The sequence below is a fragment of the Cavia porcellus genome, unplaced genomic scaffold, assembly GCF_034190915.1.
Source record: "Cavia porcellus strain 051 isolate PalLab524CR breed Dunkin Hartley unplaced genomic scaffold, mCavPor4.1 scaffold_14, whole genome shotgun sequence".
NCBI lineage: Eukaryota > Metazoa > Chordata > Mammalia > Rodentia > Caviidae > Cavia > Cavia porcellus.
In genome coordinates this window covers 11,304,956-11,317,876 of record NW_026947497.1, presented here as the reverse complement: position 1 = coordinate 11,317,876, position 12,921 = coordinate 11,304,956, and the positions used below count along the sequence as shown (strand labels likewise).

The following is a 12,921-nucleotide window of genomic DNA, read 5'->3' as shown; positions in this document are numbered from 1 at the left end:
CATTTCCACCAGCAGGAGGTGACCTTTCAACAAAGTTCCTTGAAAGCATTGTTTTTGCTTGAGCTTCCAACCTTCTCTTCTCCCTCTCCTGCCAGGCCACCCTACCCGATGCCCAGCCGGGCCACATGGTAGTTCTATGTTTTGTTTTTGAGGAACCTTCATGCTGATTTCCACGGGGACCGTACTGTGTTCAGAGGAGCAGTGCAGGAAATTCCCTCTCAGTGTCCTCTGACATTCATGGTGATGCCGCCCTGCCCCGACTGTGGTGGATCTCAGTGTTTCCTTCTCCCTGTGTCTCCTCTCTGAAACAGCCTCACTTAAGTCACCGAGGGACACTACCTGCCAAGCCCAGTGGTTAGTGCTCACTCTGGGTTGGCCAGTGCCAACAGCATGCGGCCTGGCTCCTCTCTCTGTTGTATCCAGGACCCACGCTCGCTTGGGTTCCCCCACATCACCATCACTCAGCTGCCAACCGAAGGGTGATGACATCTGTACTTGGGTCACCAGCAAGCATCACAGTCTCAACGCCCTCATCAAATTGCCCTCAGTTAGCAGCACAGGGAGCGGAAGGCTGACCTTGGGTGAGCTTCCTGCCTGCGGAGAGGCGAAGGTGGGACAGCCAGAGGGGCTGCCTCGGGAGAAGCGCCCGAGCACCCTGGAGTTCCCTTCTCTCTGCTCCGCCATGCGGCGTGTACCCAGTTTCAGGGGCATGCCAACTAAGGGAACAGCTCTGCCGAGAAACTGTGGAATTCTCCAGCCCCTCTGTTGCACAATAGATATTTTTTTCTTCAAGATGACTTCCCTTTTTATGCCCTGTGACTACAGTCTGCAAGAGACAGGCATTTCCAGCCAACTGAATACACCCCAATTTCTGAGTTGGGCTAAATTAGTAATTAAATTATAAAAGTCTTGAAGATGCTTTGCATCACAGTTATCTCTAATGTATTTTTTAAGACTCTCAAGCCTTAAAGTATTATCATGAGAGCAAAAATTACTATTGTAGAAAATTTGATGAAAAACATAAAAAGAATAAGAATCGTCTATTGTCCCACTAAGTTGGCCTAAGCACCATAAATGCTTATGCCATTGTTTTTCTGAATAGCTATAATATTTATAATGAAGTTTTATAAAGTATAAATTTAAAACAATATTTTAGAGATAGAGTCTCACCATGTATTTCCGGTTGGTCTTGAACTTACTCTGTATGGTAGACTGGTCTTGAACTTGCTGTGATCCTCCTGCTTCAGCCTCCCAAGTACTAGGATTACAGGCATATGCCACCACTCCTGGCAGTTCTTAAAATTTAATGCAATGTTCTTTGTCAATAGTTCAGCCATCAATGCGTCTGTACACTGACATGGCTAAGTGTACCCTGCAGTGCTTTAGCAAGATATTGTGACCATGATACATGCTTGCACTCGCAGCCTGCGCTAGTGCAGGGATGACTTCTGCCTGCACTAACTTCTTTCTTTCAGTCTTCCTGGACACCCTGAGAAGCTGAAAGTGTAAGTAAGGACCAAAATGAGATATTGTGAAATAGGAAGACAATGCTCAAATGGGAAGAGGAACTGGGGAATGGGGAGAAAAGGAAAAAAAAGAGAAAAGCAGGAAAAAATGGACACAAAGCTTTCATAAATAGGGAGGGGAAGAGGAGTGCTGGGGAGGAGAAGGGAATGAGTTAAAAAAGGAATCAAGATACATCATGTACAGGTACAAATTCCCTGTGATGAGTTTGTTATGAACACAGCGCAGGAGAGTTATTTTAAGAGACCATGTTCAGATGATATTACAGTGCATTCCTACAATTGCTCTCTTTTCTCATTATGGTTACTCTCTAACTGTGCCTAATCTCATAATTTAATCACAGGAGTATAAGCACAGGGGAAAATACTCAACACAGGGTTTGGTACTGTCCTGTTGGTCCTGCAGGCCAGAGGTGACCACAGTATTAACTGCCATCCCCAAGCTGGGCGGACAGATGCAGAGCATCACCCTATCTTTCAGATCCTCCCACAGATCCTCTTGCTTGGGACCCCTCCACCCTGGGGTCCCAGGGCCAGGCCTGCTCCATTTGCCAGATGTCAGGAGACCTAGGTTCCAATTGCTAGCTCGTCACAAGCCACCACATGAGCTTGTTCAGGAACCTTTCCCTGATAAACTCGTGAAGTTCCTTTTCAACTCAGCCCTTGGAAAGGTGATTTCCTTTGTGAGCTAGGGAGTTTTAACATTTGAAAGTCTCCTTTAAAGAAAAGAGACAGGGCAGAAGAGTGGAAGTTGGTGAAATTTTAGGTATTTAGCAAATCTGTATCTATCACCTACAATGTGTTATGTACTAGGAATTCAGATAATAGAGACAGTGGTCTGCGGCAAGAAACAACTGTCTACAGAGACATTCCTTCCATTAAGTTCTGGGACAGTCAGGCATGGAGGTGCACAACTATAATTCCAGGGCTCAAGAGGCTGAGGCAGGAGGATCATCATGAGTTCAAGGCCAGTCTGGACTGCATAGGGAGATTCTGTCTCACAAACAAAAATAAAAGTTCTGGTGCAGGAATGCCAGGTGGTCTAGGAAGCACACACCCGGCAGGACTAAGTAAGTGGACGTTCACTTTGATCAGAGCAGGGTTGTAAATCAAGCAGGTTTCCCTGAGGGAAGTGATGCCTATGCCGTGTCTGGAAAATCAGAAAGTAGTCTGCAGACGCAGAGAACTGCGGATGACGAAGAATCAGAGCTGCGGAGAAAGAGTGAGGCCAGAGGAGGAAGGTGGGCCGCCCCAACCCTCACCCCTAACCCCAGCCCTGGTAGTTGAGAGGGATGCATGAGGTCCCTGGAGCAGGTGCTGCTGGAGGCTGCCTAGGGCTCGGGGCAGCACAGCACAGACATGGGCCAGGGCAGCGGCCGGGCGGAGGGTGGCAACTGGGAGCACCAGTGAAGGGGGCCCGGCAGGTGTGTGCAGACACATTCAGGCGGCTTCAAAGTGCACAGCAGTGTTGGCAGACAAGGAGTGTGTGTGCGGGGGCTGCACTGCATGCCCACCAAGCCGTGGAAGCCGCGAGGAACACTGTACCTTCGGTCAGCAAGAGGGTCTGACGCGGAACCCGACCTACGCGAGGTGCCTGCAGGGTGCAGGACACAGATGCCTGCGGACATCTGGAGGCGGCTTTGGGCTCTGGGCAGGTGCAGCTCCTGGCGCCCCGACTCACGGTGAACAGAAGGCAAGGGGCCCGGAGGGCCAGGACAGATGCCATGTGTGTGGAGCACGCTGCGAGAGGGAAGAGACGCAAACCACTTGGTGTGGTCGCGCATGCCCAGCACCCGAGCTACTCGAGGCTGAGGCAGGAGGACTGCCAAGCTGGAGGCCGGCCTGGGCAATTCATTGAGACCCCGCCACCTGCCGTGCTGGGCAGGAGGAGCGGACATGTAGGGTGCGGCGCCGGCGCTGCAGGGTTCCTGTGGGTAGAGAGCGAGCCCAGCCTTCCAGGGCATGGCAGGCAGGAGGAAAGGTAGTCTGCGCAGGGGCGGAGCGGGAGCGGGGCGGCTCCGGGAAAGAGCTCGCCGGAACAAACGATGGGTCGAGGCCAGGACGTGACGACGCCCATGAGACCTGGAGCGCAAGCGGGACGCAGGCGCGAGGGCCAGGGCAGCTCCCGGGATCGCAGCCCTCGAGTGTGTCCACGAGGGGCAGGCAGCGTGTGCTTCTGAGGCAGGAAATCCACACGGCGACCCGGGCCGCGAGGGGTCTGGACCGCACACAGGCGCGCGTGCATCCCCACGCAGGGACGCCTAGGGACCTCCCGCATAGCTCAGGGAAGGAACCCTCTGCATAGAGGCCCAGCACTCAAGGAAAGCAACGCCGTGGGGGCCGTGCCTGTCGGGTCGCCCCACTGGGAGGAAGGCGCTCTGAGCCAAGAGGGAGCCAACAGAAGGGACCACCAGGAGCGGATGAGGCTTTTCTGGGCCGCTTTGTAGATGTGGGGTGCGCATGCTGGTGGAGAATGCCGGTGTAACCAGCTGAATGCAAAGCGGCGCCGGAGCAGCATTGAGAGCAAAGGCAAAGACGCTGCAGATGAAACGCAGGGATGGGCGGTGCTGACGTAAACGAGTGAGTCTGTCTGAGTCGGGGAGGCCAAAAGGAACCAGTTGGGACGCAACCCACACATCAGCTAAGGTTTTCATTCCCTGCTCCCTTCCCCTCGCTTTCAAACTAAAAGGGTAAGTGGACTGCGGTCGAAGCTATGGAAGCAGTTGACACAAGAAAAATCACTGCCCTGCGTGTGGTGGTGCACACCTGTAATCCCAGCACTCAGGAGGCTGAGGCAGGAGGATCATTGCAAGTTCAAGACCAGCCTGGGCTAGAAAGTGAGCTCAAGGCCAGCCTGAACTGCATAGTGAAATCTTGTCTCAAAAAAGGCAAATAAATAAATAAATAAAATTTAAAAATCACTGCATCTCAGGCATCCCTAATCTGAAAATCCCAAATCCAGAATGTTCCAATGTCTGAAACTTTTTGAGCACCGACATAGTGCCTCAAGTAGGAAGTTCTGCACCTGACTTTGCATAGTGGGTCACAGATGGATTGCAAGGATCCCAGAAACACTGCAGGAAATTCCCTCTAGCTGTGTATACAAGGGGTAAATGAAATATTAAAAATTTGGGGGGGTTAGACTTAGGCCACATCCCCCAAGATATCTGCCTATGTACCAAATATTCCAAAATCCAAAACACTTCTGGTCCCAGGTGTTTCAAGCAAGAGAGGCTGACTATGTACACACAGTCTGTGTCTTGGATACCTGTGCTGGTGCCACTGAGCCTGTCCCCTCCTTGTACCCCCTAGAGAACTGTATGTCAGATAAAGGGACAAATGGTAATGATGACCTCCAAAATCTGGATAGTTGTAGTTCTTTACAGCAACATAGTTTTATTTAAGGCATTTATACACTTTCAAAAAATTAGTATATAATTATGTTTTATAAACACCTAATTAAGAATATCATACTACCGAGAGACAAGTATGTGGGGGATGGGGCCGTGTAAGGGTTAAATGCTGATCACAGTGCCTCTGGATTCACAGCCTCTGAAGGCAAGATAACACTGCTGCTGGGAGCTGAACCTCACTCAAAGGATTCCAGAGCGGTAACTGTCAACCTTAGAGGAAAGACAGTTTTCTTAATTGGCAGAATTTATTGCTGGAAAAGTCTTTATTCTAACTTCTTAAGGTCCTGTTCAGTTTCCCACTTTTATCTCAACTTTTCCTTTCATTTTCCTTCACGCACCCCAAATGTGTCTGAAACCCAATAAATACTGGCAATCCAGAGAAATCCTAGCTCCAAGAGTGTTCTGACCTTTCTGGATCCCACAAACCATATTACTTGTCTCTTATTTAAGCTTTTACTGTACACTCCTTTTAGGAGATCAGAGGCCTGCCCAACCTCTGGATATAAATAGGGAAAGGAAGAGAGAAAAACTTACCCCTATGACATAACCACTCTCAGAACACTGGGAATTTATATTGATAGCATTTTATGTATGTAGTAACAAGTTTTTGTTTTGTTGTACTCGGGGTTGACCCAGGGCCTTTGCACTAAGCCATATCCCTTTTTAAAAGTTTTTTTTTTTTTTTGAGTCAGAGTTTTCTAAGTCACTGTTTTCCTAGCTAGTCTCAAATCTGCCGTTCTCCTGCCTCAGCTCCCCAGAATGCTGGGATTAGAGGTGAGTGCCACCATGCCTGATGAACAAATTTTAAGTACAGTAATTGATACTAAATTATTTTTCACTTAGCTTTTTCTATACTACTGGTACTGCTATTCTTCCATTCAACCTGTTTTATTGTACTTTAAACCTTTACTGTTAAAATGCTTGTGATTACAATAAATACCTTTGTGATGAACATCTATGTGAATTTTTCTCCCATTTAGATTTATTTTCTCCCTATGATGGATTCCTAGAATTGAATCACCAAATATGACCATTTTGAAATGACCACTGGCGAGTACCATGACACACAATGACGCTTGAAGGTGTTCTGGGCCTCTGCCACCTAATTCAGGACATCTGTGTCAGCAGAATGGACATATAGGGCTTACCCTGGGATGATTCACTCTCTCTGTGATTACATTTTTAAAATACTGGCCCAACATGTGTCCCTTTAGTTCTATGCAATTCATGAGGAAATGTGCATCACTGTAGGCCTGGTAAAAGCTTGATGAAGCACTTTTTTGCCATCTAACACAGCACACATCTGCAGATGGTATTACCATTGGAACCCCAGAGCAGTGAGGCCCAAAGACATTGCTCCAGTGGGTTAGACAGCACCCGCTTCCCCAGGCGTCAGTGCAGCAGGACTGAAACTCTAGCCGTTTACATGCCACTTCTACACTGTTTCCATTTCTGAGTATTACCTATCACAATATTTTCCCCTTAAAATTAGTGTTAAATTAGTGAGATTTCTTTTTAGCATCTTCCTAAGCAACAGTATTCATAAAATCCAAGGTTTTATGAGGTAACTGTATTTTTAGTTCATATTAAACATGGAAGTCAAACACAGGTAAAAGTTTAATATGCCACCTAAAATCCATAGACTGTGTCCTGATGGAAATTTGAGGAAATTTGTACTATCTGTTCTTCAGACATAAAAGAATGATAACACCAAACAATATTCTCATTTTTAGGTCTGTTCATCCCACGGATTGCTTAAACAAAGCAAATCACATCTTGCAAAAAATAGATGGCACTATTAATATCAAGAGACAAAGACTTCTTCATAAACTATATGCAATTACAGTGACAAAAATAAGGAATGTGTTTATACCAGAGGCTTGAGTGCAAGTTTCTGTAAGAATTATTCAACCTATAGGTACGTACATTTCAAGAAAGAAAATAATTTACAATGAATTGTTTATGCCAAAAACCATCATTTGCTGATGTCAATTAAGGGACATGAAAAGCAAAACATGTTTAGGAGAAAGTGATCAGTGAAATTCTTTGGAATGGAAGCAATAATAGAATTTCAGAAATAATGTGCGATGCACATATTTATTCTTAAGGGAAGTTCCGTTTCTAAACCCAAATTATACTACATAGCACTTAATAGGGGTTATTGTTACAGCTTAACAGGTCTGTGATGGGCATCACACAGTATTATTTTATATGTGATTATATACATCATCATTTACACATGTATTAACATTTTAAAATATACTTTTTAAACGTTTAATTTTTGGCTTCCTCGTGCACATGGGGATGCTATGCTCTTGGGATTTTATTGGGGAAAGAATATAAGGATTCATCCCAGACTTTTAATCTTTGAAGTAGTGAAGAAGTTATTTTTAGAATAATGTTAAGTGTTTTTGTTTCTCTTCAGGCTAGAGTTTACAGGGGTTGAGAAGAAGGCCAGAGCCCTAGTTTTAAATGCTAAAACTTCTTACTGGAAGGCCTCTTCTAGCAAGATATACAAGGAACTCAACTTTTCTAGATGCTTCTTCTCTACACAATGCTGTCCACACCCAGGACGCTTGGCTCTTCCTGTGTGTGAAACATCATTTTCATCTGTCTGTTTCCTGCCCAAATTACCAATACCATCATAAAAGCTTTAATTTTTAGGAGCACTGCCTATGTACTCTGGGCCAAAGTCTCAAGGTCAGTTTTTCAAATAAGTAATCCCAAAACTCCTTTAATTCTATAATTGGGCATCTAGATTCAGTGCCAGATGAGGTCAGGTGTTCATTAGCAGGTTTAACAAGCTCTGTGATGCAAGGACCTTGTTTTAAAAATCTTACAAAAAGATTCATTTTCTTATTTTTATAATAACTCTTACGGGCAGTCCTGCACTCTTGTCTGTCCCTTCCCATCCCATCTGCTCCTCCCAGTGGCAGATGTGTCTAGAAACGCAAATGCTCTTAAAGCTCCAAAGTTATTCAATGTAGGAGAGACGGAGGTGGAAACAGGGTGACAGGAGCAATCTGTACGTTGAGAAAATATCACCTATGCACGAGATCTCCTTTCTACCCTCATCCATGGCAAATTTTAGTTGAGGGTTGATACTCACTTTTATCTTGAAGAAGATGAGAAACTCTCGGGGCAGCAAACTTGACTGTGAAAATAGTTGATTCTGTGAAAACCTTCTTGAAAAGTACAGTTTCTCATAAGCAGCCTCGGTTTCAGGGAGTGGGAATCTGAAAGAAGACAACTCCCGTCACTGAGTCAGACGTGGCTGTGCAGTTCGCGTCCTGACTTGCACTTGCAGCAGCTCTAGCACAGGGCACACCCCTCGGGAGGTGCCCTGCAAGGGACCCTGGGAGTTGTATTATTCCAGAAAAGGCCGGCTCAGAGTGAAAGGGCAAGGAGATGGCTCCTTCGGACTAAGCTAGAGTGCAGAGTCCCTCGAAGGCCAAGAAAAGGGATTGTCGGGGGAGCAGGGAACGTGGCACTGTTCTGACCTGATGTAAGAGGCACACTGAAGCTGAGGCTCTGTTTCCATGCTGTGTCCTGGAATTTAGTGCAGGTTCATTCACGCTGGGCCATGAAGTCTGGAGAATCTGGCAGGAAGCCCGGTGAGGCTGCCCAGTGTGATGCTGAGAACCACCTAAGTGGACCACATGGCAGGCATTGTCTGTCCTGAAGGAAGAACCTAACTGCAGCTCTAGGCTTTGACAAAAAAAGTACCAAAAGCACATGGGAAGACCTTTAAATGTACATCAATCTACATTTTACTGAAAACATTTTTACACGTCTTACTTATTTCACTAATGAATATGGACTCAAGTTGTATCCATTTACCCATAAAAGTCTCCAGTTTATCCTTCTTAATGGCTTAGTACTCCATTGTATAAAAAAAAAAAATCACATCATTTTATGCATTCTTCAGTCAATGGGCATTTAGATTATTTAGATTTCCAAGATCTGATTATTATAAACTGTTTTGCTATAAACATGGATGCACATATATCACTGTGGTTTGATGTTTTTAAATCTTTTGACAACTCATAAAGGGACTAGCTGGGTGGAACGGGACCTCCAATCTTAGTTTGTTGAGAAATCTCCACACTGATTTCCATAGTGGCTGCACCAGTCTGCATTCCCACCAAGAGTGGAGAAGAGTTCCTTTTTCCTCACAGGCCCTCTAGCATTTGTTATTGCTTCATTTCTTGATAATAACCATTCTTTCTGGGGTGAGGTGGACTATCAGTATTGTTTTAATTTTCATCTCTCAAATGACCAGTTATGTTGAACATTTTTTTCTCACATTTATTTGCTGTTTTTATATCTTCATCTGAAAGTATGTATTCATATCAGGTGCTCTTTTTGGATTGGGTCTTTAAATCTGGCAGAATTGGTTTTCTAATATGTTCTCCATCATAATCTTTTGTCTGAGGAACAGTTGGCAAACATTTTCTCCCACACTGTGGGGCGTCTCTTCACTCTGTTGGTGGTTTCTCTTGCCGTGCAAAAGTTTTTCAGTAGGGTGAGATCCCAGTTGTTGTGTAATTGGGATTTTGTTCATAAAGTCTTTGCCTACACTAATGTCTTCAAGAGTTTTACCTACCCTAAATCTTCCAGCAGATTTAGTACATGGTAAAATATATAGATCCACTTTTAATCTTCAGCATGTGTGGAGCCAGTTTTCCTAGCACCATTTACTAAAGAGGTTTTCTTTCAGTGAATGTGTTTGGCACCTTTGTCAAAGATAAGGTGGCTTAGTGTATAGCGAGTTGTTCTTGCATCTTCTAATCCATTCCATTGATACTCAGGTCTGTTTTTTTTTGTTTTTTTTTTTTTGTTTTTTTTTTTTGCCAGTACCGCACTGTTTTTACCACAGTAGCTTTATAGCATAAGGGTTTGTGGTGCCCCCTGTTTTGTCTTTGTTGCCCAGGATTGCCTTTGCTATTTTAGGTCTCTTCTAGTTCCAGGTGAAAATTTTAGGATTGTTTTCTCTAATTCTGTGAGAATTAGAGAATTTCTGTAATTCCAATGCTATTGGAATTCTGATTGGGACTGCACTGAATCTGTATCACAGTTTTGGAAATATGGTCATTTTCCTTATCCAAGAGAATGGGATATCTCTGCATTTTATAATATCCTCATGAATCTCCTTTTTCAGAGTACCATAGTTTTTAGTGTAGAGGTTGTTACAACTTTTGTTCAATTGATTCCTAGGTATTTCATTTTTGGGGGATACTACTGTAAAAGGTATTGTTTCCCTGATTTCTCTCAGTAAGTTTGTTATTCATGTGCAAAACAGCTATTGATTTTTGAGTGTTGATTTTTTAACCAGATACATTACTGAATTTGCTTTTAAATCTAAGTCTTTTGGTGCAGTCTTTGGGGTCTTTTAAGTAGAGTATCTTGTCATCTTCAAATAACAATAGTTTAACTTCTTTCTTTCCTATCTTTATTCCTTTTATTTCTTTCTCTTGTTTAACTGCTCCAGCTAAAGTTTCCAGGACTATGCTGAGTGGAGACAGTAGACATCCTTGTCTTGTTCCTGATTTTAGAGTGAAAACTTTCAGCTTTTGCCCATTTAGTATGATGTTGGCTGTTCATTTGTCATAGATGGCCTTTATCAGATTGAGGTAAAGATCATATATTCCAATTTTTGTAGGGTTTTTACCATGAATAAGTGCTGGACTTTGTCAAAAGCTTTTTCTGCATCTATTGAGATGATCATATGATTTTTTGTTCTTGGTAATATGGTATATTACATTTATGGATTTACATTATGTTGAACCATCACTGCATCCCTGGGATGAATCCCACTTGATCATGGTGTACAATCTTTTTGATGATTTACTACAATCTGTATCTTTGCTAGTATCTTATTGAGGATTTTTGCATCAATGTTTATTGGAGATTGGCCTACAATTCTCTTTCTTAGTTGGGTCCTTCTCTAGTTTTGGTATCAGGGTAATGCTTGATTCCAGGAATGAATTTGGAAGTATTGCTTCTTGTTCAATTTTGTTAATAAGTTTGAGAAGTAGTGATGTTAGGTCTTCTCCAAATTTCTTATAGAATTCAGCAGTGAATCCATCAGGGCCTGGGTTTTTCTTTGTTGATAGGTTTTCAATTACATCTCAGATTTCATTTATTGATATTGGGTTGTTTAGGGTTTTTATATCTTGATTCAGTTTTGGTAATTCATATGTATCTAAGAATCTGTCCATTTCTTCTGCATTTTTCATCTTAGTAGAAAACAAGTTTTCAAAGTAGGTATAGATGACTTTCTGGATTTCTGCAGGGTCTGTTGTGATTTCACCCTTTTCATTACTAATTGTGTAGATCTGAGTCTTTTCTTTCCTTTTTTTGGATAAGATTGGCTAAGGGTTTCTCAATTTTATTTACTCTTTCAAAGAACCAACTCTTAGATTTGTTGATTCTTTGTATTGTTTTTTAGTCTCCAGTGTGTGAATTTCTGTCCGGATTTTTATAATTTCTTCCCTTGCACAAGCTTTTCATTTAGCTGCTCTTATTTTTCTAGCAGTTTGAGGTTCAATATTAAGTTGTTTAAATGCACTTACTCTGCTTTCCTAAGATAGGTATTTATTGCTACAAATTTCCCTCTTAGAACTGCTTTCATTGTGTTCCACATGTTCTGGTATGTTATATTGTCATTATCATTCAACTGTAAAAACTGTCTAATTTCTTCTGTAATTTCATCCATGACCTATGGTTGTTCAGTATGGTGCTATTTAATTTCCATGTGTTTATGAAATTCTTGTGCTTTCCTTTGGCATGGATTTCCAGTTTCATTTCACTGTGCTCTGACAGTATGCATTGGATAATTTCAATTCCTTTGCATTTTCTTAAGTATGTTCTGTGAGCCAGTATAACATTTAATTTGGAGAATGTCCCATGTATAGCTGAGAAAAATGTATACTCTGATGTTGTGAGGTGGAACACTCTATAGACATTTACTAAATCCATTTGCCTAAAAGTTTGATTTAGTTTTAATATTTATTGATTTTTTTGTCTAGTTGATCCATGTTTTTGTGACATTGGGTATTGAGGTCTCTCAATACAATTGTATTAGGGCTTGATTTTTTATATTTGTTAGTAATTGTTTTATACAGTTGGGTACACTAGTAATTGTTGCATGTATATTTAGGATTATTATCTCTTTCTCTTGGATTGTTCTCTTTACAAAGATACAATGATCTTTAAGATTTTTTTTTTTTGTCTTTTTCATTTTTTATCGGTACCGGGGATCGAACTCATGACCGCCTGCTTGCAAGGCAGGTGCTTATGTCGCTGAGCTAAACCCCCTGCCCCACATACAATGATCTTTATCTCAATCAGTCTTGGCTTGAAATTCATTTTGTCTGCAAATAGAGTAGCTCTCTCTGCCTTTTTTCTGGGTTCTTATCACATGGGATATTGTTTTTCATCCTCTCACTTTCAGTTTATGAATTTCTTTTTAAATTAAATGTGTTTCTTGTATGTAGCATGTTGTTGGATCTTGCTTCTTGATCCATTCTGCCAGTTCATATCTCTTGACTGGTGAATTGAGACCATTAACATTGATGGTTATAACTGGTATGTATTGACTTATTCTTGTCATGTTATTTGCCTGTTATTGGCTCCCCCACTTTTTCCCCTTCCCTCTAATTGTTTGCCTTCCATGGTGGATTCTTTGTGTTGGGGTTCATGGAGCTTATTATGTCTTTCTAGAATGTCCTTAGGACACTTTGGAGTGCTGGTTTGGTGGTCATAAATTTCCCCAGATGTTCTTTGTCATGGAAGTATCTTATTTTCCATCAATTTTGAAAGCTAGTTTGCAGGATACATCAATCCGGGTTGAAAGTTTTTTTCCTTTAGAACTTGGAATACTTCACTCCAAGCTCTCCTTGACTTGATTATTTGTGCTGAGAAGTCCACTTGATTCTGAAGGGCTTTCCTTTATAGGTGATTTATTTGTTTTCCATAACAGC

At 42.6% G+C, this 12,921-nt stretch overlaps 1 protein-coding gene across 4 annotated transcripts in view; it reads right to left on the bottom strand.

Annotated features, from left to right (window-relative positions):
- The window catches only part of Alpk1 (alpha kinase 1), a 131,832-nt gene that overhangs the window by 107,650 nt on the left and 11,261 nt on the right, over positions 1-12,921 (bottom strand). For 3 of the 4 annotated variants that reach the window (XM_063260632.1, XM_023564345.2, XM_063260633.1), the window contains exon 4: positions 8,046-8,172. The exons of the other annotated variant lie outside the window; for it this stretch is intronic. The gene's annotated coding sequence lies outside the window, so the exon portion shown is untranslated. The remainder of the gene's footprint in view (positions 1-8,045; positions 8,173-12,921) is intronic. 4 annotated transcript variants of the gene reach the window in all.